Source organism: Piliocolobus tephrosceles, chromosome 6 (genome assembly GCF_002776525.5).
Source record: "Piliocolobus tephrosceles isolate RC106 chromosome 6, ASM277652v3, whole genome shotgun sequence".
NCBI lineage: Eukaryota > Metazoa > Chordata > Mammalia > Primates > Cercopithecidae > Piliocolobus > Piliocolobus tephrosceles.
Genome location: NC_045439.1, coordinates 68,968,479 through 68,978,555, shown reverse-complemented (window position 1 = coordinate 68,978,555; position 10,077 = coordinate 68,968,479).

The window sequence follows — 10,077 nt, the reverse complement described above, 5'->3', positions numbered from 1 at the left end:
AGTCTGTTTGCACATCCACTAAGGTTACAGTTCACTATGTATAGAGAAATTTTGAGGCCAAACTTAGAATATAAAAGGAGGCATCTTTGGGATAAACAATTCCTCCCTTTTGGTAATCACTCAATGTTGAGAGATTGACCAAAACTTTAGGCATTGATGTCACTCTGTCACCATTTAAAAGTGTACTTATTTGGTCTTAAATTTTACTGGAAAATAGTAGGAAAGCAGGTTTGTAAGGTGGAAACAAGGACTTCAGGTTATTTTTTGTTTAGCAATTTCCCCCTTTTGGTCAGTTTCGCACTTAGGTGAGAGTATGTCCAAAACATAGTGCCTTCGTGCCACACTCAGTTACCATCTTTCTGAGTTTCTGGTCTCACCACGTCATTCACAAGTTAAGGTGATCACATTTTTCCTTTGAGCTTTTATCACTACAGTTGAAGAGAGATCATTTGACATCGTTGAGATGGCTGCATGCAAACATTTAAAACTTTTGAGAGAATACAGTGCACCAGGGAGACTATTATGTATATCAGGAGGATAATACCAAGAGTTTGGGGTGTGCTCCTTAGCCAGGTCCCAGTGAACCAAACCAACTAAAATCAAATAGATCAAAGAATGGGCTACATAAAATGTCTACCATTTTCAACCAAGCAGTCTGCTCATTAATCCCCTACTACTGAATCTCCGTAACACCCAATGTATGCCTCTATGTGCAACTAGAAGTATCAGCAATGGCCAGTACTTTTTTGTTTAGCCAGTAAGTCATCTAGATCAATTCTGTTATTTAGCATAACTTTAACAGGAGAATTTTAAATTCGTTGTGAAACCATAGCCTTTGCAGTACAATCTGTTATAGAGCCCAGCGTGAGGGATAAATTTCTAACTATTGCCTCATTTACTCCAAACCATGGGAAAAGAGACCTAACAAATGATGCCCATCCAGGCGGGCAAAAGCCTCCTGGCAATGTACTCTTTAACTTATGCAGGCAATGTTCTCTTTAATCTATGACATAGGTTAAAGAGTGGACCAATGTTTTGTTTCTGATCAATTATGAAGCAACAAAGATGCCATTGATTCTGCCTTGTAGCCTCTGGTCTAGGTGTTGAGAACATATTTCTAGGCCTCACAATGACCATCTATCCAGACCCCTGAAGCTAGAGGCTCAAAACCAAACACATACATAAGCTCACCGTCAAATCAAGCAATTATTGAATTGTATTTCACCAACAATTTTGAAGCCATTCCTATTTTACCAACAACTTTGAAGCTAGCCTTATTTACCAAACATTATCATCTACAAATAACACATATAGACACACAGACATAGAGACACATAGACAGAAGCAGATTTACAGCTTTCATAAAGTGTTCTCATTTGCTGGCTTTCAGTTTTTTCCCCCCATTCAGACTCTCTCTCTTTCAATTGCCCTGTTTCATTGCCCTAAGCAATTGTTAGCTAGGCAGCTCTAAATTTGCACTTCTAAAGGGACAGCTCAGGTGAAACAAGACACTGTATATTTCAAAAGCACATAGCTAAGATTTTAGGCCGAAATATAATAGCATCATTTGTTCAAACCAAGGAAAACCTGATGTAAATGAAAGTTCAATTAAGAGGAAATGGTCAGAAAAGCACCTTAAAGAAAGTATGACTTGTTATGTAAATGTAAAACAATGGCAGGCATTTCTAATGAACACAAACTTATATATGGAGGTTTCCTTTATGGATGTAAATTTATTTTACTAAAAGGTTTCAAGATAGCCAGTTAAATACCAGAAAAGTGCATTTTGGAGATCAATTTAGTTCAATAGGTAGGTAGCCTTTTCAGCTACTATTTCTTAGATAAAATTACTGAGTTCAAGGTGTAGCCCATTAAAAAAAAAATAGGGCAAAGACAACTTTTTGGTTTTTTTTTTTTTTTTTTTTTTTTGAGTCAGAGTCTAGCTCTGTTGCTCAGGCTGCCAGGCTGGAGTGCAACAGCATATCGGCTCACTGCAACCTCCGCCTCCCGGGTTCAAGTATTTCTCCTACCTCAGCCTCCCAAGTAGCTGAAATTACAGGTGCCTGCCATCACGCCTGGCTAATTTTTGTATTTTTAGTAGAGACAGGGTTTCACCATATTGGTCAGGCTGGTCTCTTGGTCAGGCTGGTCTTGAACTCCTGACCTCATGATCCACCCGCCTTGGCCTCCTAAAGTGCTGGGATTACAGGTGTGAGCCACCGCATCGGGCCCAGCATTTTCTGTACCTCGAGTTAGCATGAATAGATCTGAAAAAGAGAAGACACAAGCCTACTTTGCCTGAAGGCCTACTTTTTAACTTTTTTTTTTTTTTTTTTTGACGTTTACATGGTGTGGGAAGGCTGGTTGCCCCAACTTAATCTTTATTTATTTATTTATTTATTTTTATACTTTAATTTCTGGGGTACATGTGCAGAACGTGCAGTTTTGTTACATAGGTATACACATGCTTTAGTGGTTTGCAGCACCTATCAACCCGTCACATACATTAGGTATTTCTCCTAATGTTGTCCCTCTCCTAGTCCCCGACGCTACGACAGGCCCTAGTGTGTGATGTTCCCCTCCCTATGTCCATATGTTCTCATTGTTCAACTCCTACTTATGAGTGAGAACATGCAGTGTTTGGTTTTCTGTTCTTGTGTTAGTTTGCTGAGAATGATGGTTTCCCGCTTCATCCATGTCCCTGCAAAGGACATGAACTTATCCTTTTTATCCTTTTTTATGGCTGCATAGTATTTCATGGTGTATATGTGCCACACTTTCCTTATCCAGTCTATTATTGAGGGACATTTGGGTTGGTTCCAAGTCCTTGCTATTGTGAGTAGTGTCACAGTAAACATATGTGTGCATGTGTCTTTATGGTAGAATGATTTATAATCCTTTGGGTATATACCCAGTAATGGGATTGCTGGGTAAAATGGTATTTCTAGTTCTAGATCCTTGAGGAATCACCACACTGTCTTCCACAATGGTTGAACTTGTTTACACTCCCACCAACAGCGTAAAAGTGTTCTTATTTCTCCACATCCTCTGCAGCATCAAAACCACAATGAGATACCATCTTACGCCAGTTACGATGGCGATCATAAAAAAGGCCTACCTTTTATAAACACGTTATTCAAGATAGCTTTCTTTTCGACTTTGGGGTGGGATAGTAACTTAGTCAAAAGGTCAGCAGATTTAATTTTTCTTATCAATTAGTTACTTACATTTTTTATTGATCTTTTATAGAGTCTTTTTTTAAAAGCAATAAAAATACTGAAATCTTTGCAGAAGCTTTTGCACATCAAGAGGCATCCCCTAGATAAGACTAATTTGGAAGCCCTCATTTTCAAATGCACTCTTCAATGCAGTGTTGTTCATTTGGAACATTCCACTGTAATTTTAAATTATCTTTAGTAAGATTTAGTCATTTCTATAAGTATTTGCTGCTTCTGGGGCCTAGAACTTATACCTATAAATGTGGGCATACCTGGAAGGTAGAGTACTCAGTTCTTTAGAAATTAAGGATCTTGCCTATAATCCCAGCACTTTGGGAGGCCAATGTGGGCAGATCACAAGGTCAGGAGATCGAGACCATCCTGGCTAACACAGTGAAACCCTGTCTCTACTAAAAATTCAAAAATTAAATTAGTCGGGCATGGTGGTGGGCGCCTATAGTCCCAGCTACTCGGGAGTCTGAGGCAGGAGAATGGTGTGTACCCGGGAGGCGGAGCTTGCAGTGAGCCGAGATTGCGCCACTGCACCCCAGCCCGGCCGACAGAGCGAGATTCTGTCTCAGAAAAAAAAAAAAAAAAAAAAAAAAAAAAAAATTAAGGATCTCACGTTTACCTTGAATACTGGCTTTGGCTCTCAGATCTCCCTGATCAAATTAGCCAATGATCTTTCCCTACCTAAGCACACAAGTAAAAGAAACAAGGGGGATAGACACAAAAGTCTCTGCAAATTTCTGAAAGCTGCAGTTTGCACACTCTGCAGTATTACCATTTACTACCAGTTTCTGTCTGACTCAGTCAGACATCTGAGGCCTCTAACTGAATCCAAGCCAGTTAATTATTGGATCCAATTCAATTCTGGACTTGGTTCAGTTTCTCTTGTGATGTCCAAACACAGTTTGGATCAGAAATGTGCTCAAACAAACTCGGATAGCTCAAAACACCAATTTGTGGAGCTTCAGAATCAGAGAGAGAGAATTTAACCATAATCTGAATCCCTAGTTGCAAAGCAGTGAACACAGTGGGCCTGGTGGGTACCTGGCTTGGTCATTCGGTACTCCTGGTAGTCACTTGAAGTGCTTCTTCAAATCCCACTTCTGATACCATCTGTTAAAAGAAAACCCTTAAACAAATTAAATTTAACTAAGTTTAATTGAGCAAAGAACAACTTGCAAATTGGGAAGCCCTCAAAGTAGAAAAGGTTCAGAGAGCCTCTAGCATAGTCACATGGTGGAAGACTTATGAACAGAAAAAGGAAGTGATATACAGAAAAAGGAAGTGAGGTACAGAAGCAGCCAAATTGGTCATAGCCCACTGTTGGCCTGATTTGAACAGTTTGAACAGTTAGGCACCTTTGATTAGCCAAAACTTGGTAACTGGCACAAGAGTAGGTTACAATCTGTGTACATATCCATTTGGGTTCATTAAGGACAGAGAAACCTTTAAGCCAAACTTAGAATATGTAAGGAGGCAGCTTTATGCTTAATTTTTTAACACTATGTACCATGGGCAGGTTATTTGTTCACTCATGCCTCATACTGCTTAACTGAAAAATGAGAATAAAAATAATTTCTGTCCCACAATATTAGCAAAGTTATGCTTAAATTCTTTCAGCATTTTTACTTTAATAATCATTCTTACTTATATAACTATCATAGAGATACCAATAGTTCAAGAACACCGAAAACCCATAAACATGTTTCTTTTTACTTATGAAGATATGGTGAATATGTTCTAATTAACAGGAATTAAGTAAGAAATATTAAAATAAATATTAAGTACTAACCCCTTTGATAGCTATTAGAATAGGACAAATCCTTGGAGTTTAAGAAAGCTAAATTTTAGATGAGTAACATTAGTTCAGTCCCATAAACTACTATAAACAGATTTTAGGACATTCGTAATAAGTAAGGATTTTTTCCCCTCTATTTAAACTAGTAAATTCTGCTATAGCAGTAATGTATAGTAATTGAAAAGCATTAAACGAAATCTTTTAATCAGGCACTTTTCCTAATTAAGTGGTCATACTATTTATCAGAATGCCAATTAAATAGAATTCACTGAATTATTCAAGAGAATAGAGTCTGGTTAAGGAAAGAGGAGAAATTCAGAAAAAAAAAATACTTCTCAAATACTGAAAACTGATATTACAAAACTGTAAAACAACTTATTTTCTTGTAAATTATTCTTATAAATTATCTCATTGAGTCCACAAGCAGAAGAATGAACATACAAAACAAAGAGGTAAATAGGCAAAATAAAATTTCAAACAGCTGTGGAGACTTTAAAGCTGGGGTCTACCAAACATTCCTCTCAAATGAGTGCTGTCTCACCTGCAGCTGCATCTTGTCTCATTTGCAAACCTAGGATGGATCCATAAGAATGAAATTGATGATTGCATCAATTTCTCTGAGTTTTAATCCTTTCCTTATGATAGCATATTCTCCAAAGTGAGAATCTCTAGAATCATCACAACCAACATCTGGTTACATTCCTGTTCGAGATAAAATAAAACTGACTCCACTCTTAATTGAACATACATTCCAAATTTCCTTTCATTTTTCTGACAAAAGCACGGGAAGGAAAAAGGGCAAGAATATGGCAAACCAAGTGAAGGGTTCTTGCAAAAATAACCAGCCATGAGGAAGATGGAAGGTCAACCAGGATTTGCTTGGGCAAGACACAGTTTTTGTTCTCATTTTCAAAAACACAGATGGAAGAAACTTGATTATCTAGTTGTTTTCTATTGGCCTATAAATTCCTCAGGGGACATTTCCTCAACGTCTGACTGTCCATCTACCACAACTAAAGGGCAACAGTACACAATAGTTAGGAACAGGAACTGTGGCACTCAGCTGCTTAACAGCTGTGTGACCTCAGGTCAATAACTTCATTTCGTCATCTTAGATTTAGTTTTCTCATCTATAAAATGGAGCAAATCAAGGTACTTACATCATAGGACTGTTGTGAAGATTAAATAAGTTAATATTTGCAACGTTCTTAGACAAAAAACTTGACACATGGTCAGTTTTTAAGCACTCAACAAAATATCCTTATATTGAATTGGCGGGTTTATTAGGACAAGGCAAAACTTTGAAGTCATTGATGCTGGTATTGGGAACCACCGCCTATCTGTTGAGAGTCTCTCTCCCTGCTTTTGGTCTTCTAGTCTTTCTCATATAAGCATGTTAAGGCAAACTAAATATGGCTTGAGAAGGACCCTGTACTTGTATATTTGAGTCCTGGTGGATGAACTGTAACCTAGCTTAACAGACAAAATTGAAAACCTAACAGGAGTATGTGCCTGTAACAATAACTGAGTCTTGGCCTATCTCAGCGGCCACACTTCAACCACTCATAAACTGCTAAGTGTTCAAACCATGTTCAAATAAGGTAAACGCCAACCTGTAACCCATCCAGCTGTTTCTGTACCTCCTGGCCAATTTCTGAACATCTTTTCCCTTTTTTTGTCTATAAGTCTTCTTCCACCACTTGTCTGCACTGGAGTCTCTGTGAACCTGCTGTGATTCTGGGGGCTGCCCGATTCACGAATTGTTCATTGCTCAGTTAAATTCCTTTAAATTTGATTTGGTTGAAGTTTTTCTTTTATCAAGCACCTCACACTCACATGTCAACTAATTTTCCTGAAGAACAAGTTATTGATGACTTAAATTATTAATTCCTTTATTCCTAGTGTGTTGGCTTTTTAAGGGAAGTAACAATGATTTTCTAACTTTGCTGCACATCAAACATACCTGGGAATCTTTTAAAAGCTTTAAGTCCCAATGCCCAGCTTTAGAAACTTCTGAAAACTAGGCCTAGGCATTCATATTTAAACCAGGTTTCCTTGAAACTCTGACACTGGCAGTGTCAGTAACTGGTATTTGGGAAACTTCAAGTATAGAAAATTTGAAACGCTTCACAGAGGAAAGTACTGCATTTTTAGTGAAGGAGTTTTGAGTGCTGTGATTAGTCTATTGGTGGTGAAGGAAGTATATTTTTTGCAGCATGGAAACCTCTTTTGGCTGTTAAAATTGCATTATGCCATCATTAGTGTTGCTTGGTAACCCGAATGGTTCTTCAGAAGCCTTCCTGTAAACTTCCCCAGTACGAGAGTGTTGCTGCCAACCCTTTTTTTACTGGTATCATTTTCAAGAGTAATAGAAATATTTATTCTGATATTCCTCTTTAATATTCTTCCTGCAAATACTGCTCTTCAAGGGAATCAGACTTATTAAATGAGTACATTTCCATAGCTTTCCTTTCTACATCCTTCAGTACTCCCTTGGGTATTGGTTCATGCTCCATCAGTTATTTAAAATTAAATAATGAGTAAAAAAAATACTTAACCTTCTGCACCTTTTTCTAGTCATCTCATGTAATTATCATATGCAATATAAAAATCCAATTTACAAAGTACTTTGAGATCCCTGAGCAAAAAGGGGACTTTGTTTCTTGGGTGTTTTAGTTTATTAACTGCTGTAAGGAATAAAGAATATACTGAGGCCTGAGAAAGTTGTGGTTGTGACTAGTGGGATTAATATGATGATGATGAGAAGGGCTATTATTATCTCCATCATTCTTATTATGACCTCCTGGCTGGGCAACTGTAGTTAGCAGCTTCAAAGTAGTGGCTTATTAGCTTTCAGATGAGAAACTGTAGGGTCTCCCTGAATATTTAAGGCCACGATAAGAATGAAATAGAGAATTAATGACTTGGAAAAAAATCAAAATGACAGATATGGCTTTGAAAGGAGAATATAGGATCTATCTTTAATATATCGGGACAATATTTAGCCTAGGCATAAAAGTATAGTGGATCAAACATCAAAAAATAGCTCAAATAAATGTAGTGTTTCATTTGTTTCCCATAAGCTACATAAAACTAGAAAAGTAAACATCGACTAATAATGTGGAATAAAAGACATTTTGCAAATAACTTTTCAGCAGTAGGAAAACCCTTTTTTCATTTGGTTTAAAGTGTTAAAGGAGGAAAACCAATGCTCATAAGACCAAATGTACTTAATGTATTTCTTATAGTTTTTAGTAATACATAATAAAATATTTTTAGTACTGGGAACAACTTCTTTACAAAAGTTACCCCTCTTCATTACGATTGACTATCATGTTTTGTTATGACTTAAAGGTTACTTCTAAGTTAGAAAACATGTATTTTAATATTATATTCAGTAGGTCAAAAATTCATATAATAGTCTTAGAAATCAAGAATTTGTGATAATATGACTCTAGAAATACCTTGACTTGGCATCGTTGTTTTAAATATTGCTCCTCAACAATGTTTTATTTCTTTCAGAAACATTGTAAATTTTAGATAGTAAATTTGCACTTGTGGATTCTTAAATTAATATTCTATTTATTTTATTTCATTGCTGAAATAATGTACTATTTGTGGATTAACATCACTAGGCAAGTAATATTGGTTAAGGATACTTTTCACAACACAAGCGTTACAATAAAAGGCTCCTTAAAAATATGTTTTTATATTACCTTGGGATTTGCTTTTTTATGAATTCAGAATACACTTTTATGAGCCATCATTCATATCGGCCAAGAAAGTCCCCTCTTTGTTGTTAGGAATTGAATATTATTTGTCTTTATTTGTAGTCTAAATAAAAAATCTCAGAAATTTTTAGTATGAAAATGACAAGACATTGAGAAATATTAATTTATTTCACATATTTAGAGAGATATTTGGTAGCACGAGTGCTGATACATTTATTAAACAAATTCCTAACATAATCTGATTTTTGTTAGAGCACATGAGTCTTCAGGTTATCATGAAAATTACCCTAAATCTTATAAATTGGATAGTGAATGATTTACAGATTTCTTAGTTGATTTATGTGTTGGTTGAAAAATAACTAAATTAGGCCGGGCGCTGTGGCTCACGCCTGTAATCCCAGCACTTTAGGAGGCCGAGACGGGCAGATCACGATGTCAGGATATCGAGACTATCCTGGCTAACACGGTGAAATCCCGTCTCTTCTAAAATACAAAAAAAAAAAAAATTAGCCGGGCGTGGTGGCTGGTGCCCGTACTCAGCTACTCAGGAGGCTGAGGCAGGAGAATGGCGTGAATCCGGGAGGCGGAGCTTGCAGTGAGCCGAGATGGCGCCACTGCACTCCAACCTGGGCGACAGAGTGAGACTCTGTCTCAAAAAAAAAAAAAAAAAAAAAGAAAGAAAGAAAAGAAAAATAACTAAATTAAAAATCTACATCATGTTTCTAGATTCCCATTTCCAGAATTTATTTTCTACCTCAGTGTCCAAAGTTAAATAAAAAGATTCATCAAAGTTATAAATAAAAAAAGTACTAGCATAATTTAGGGGAGAATATAATTCTTTTTGCACTAAGCAGTGCTGTAAGGAAGTAAACTAGAATTGCGTTTAAACAAGTCAACATATTTAAGTTTAAATCTTAACATCTAAGTGTAAATCTGAAGTAGACACAATTATTCTTGCTGCATATTTAGCAACAATTTAATTAGAAACTCCTTTTTTTTTTTTTTTTTTTTTTTTCAGACGGAGTCTCGCTCTGTCGCCAGGCTGGAGTGTAGTGGGGCAATCTCAACTCACTGCAACCTCCGCCTCCCAGGTTCAAGCTATTCTCCTGCCTCAGCCTCCCGAGTAGCTTGGACTACAGGCGCATGCCACCATGCCCAGCTAATTTTTGTATTTTTAGGAGAGACAGGGTTTCACCTTTTTGGTCTCTATCTCTTGATCTCGTGATCCACCCACCTTGGCCTCCCAAAGTGCTGGGATTACAGGTGTGAACCACCACCCGGCCTGAAACTCTCCCTTTTTAAAATTAACAATTGTCACTGC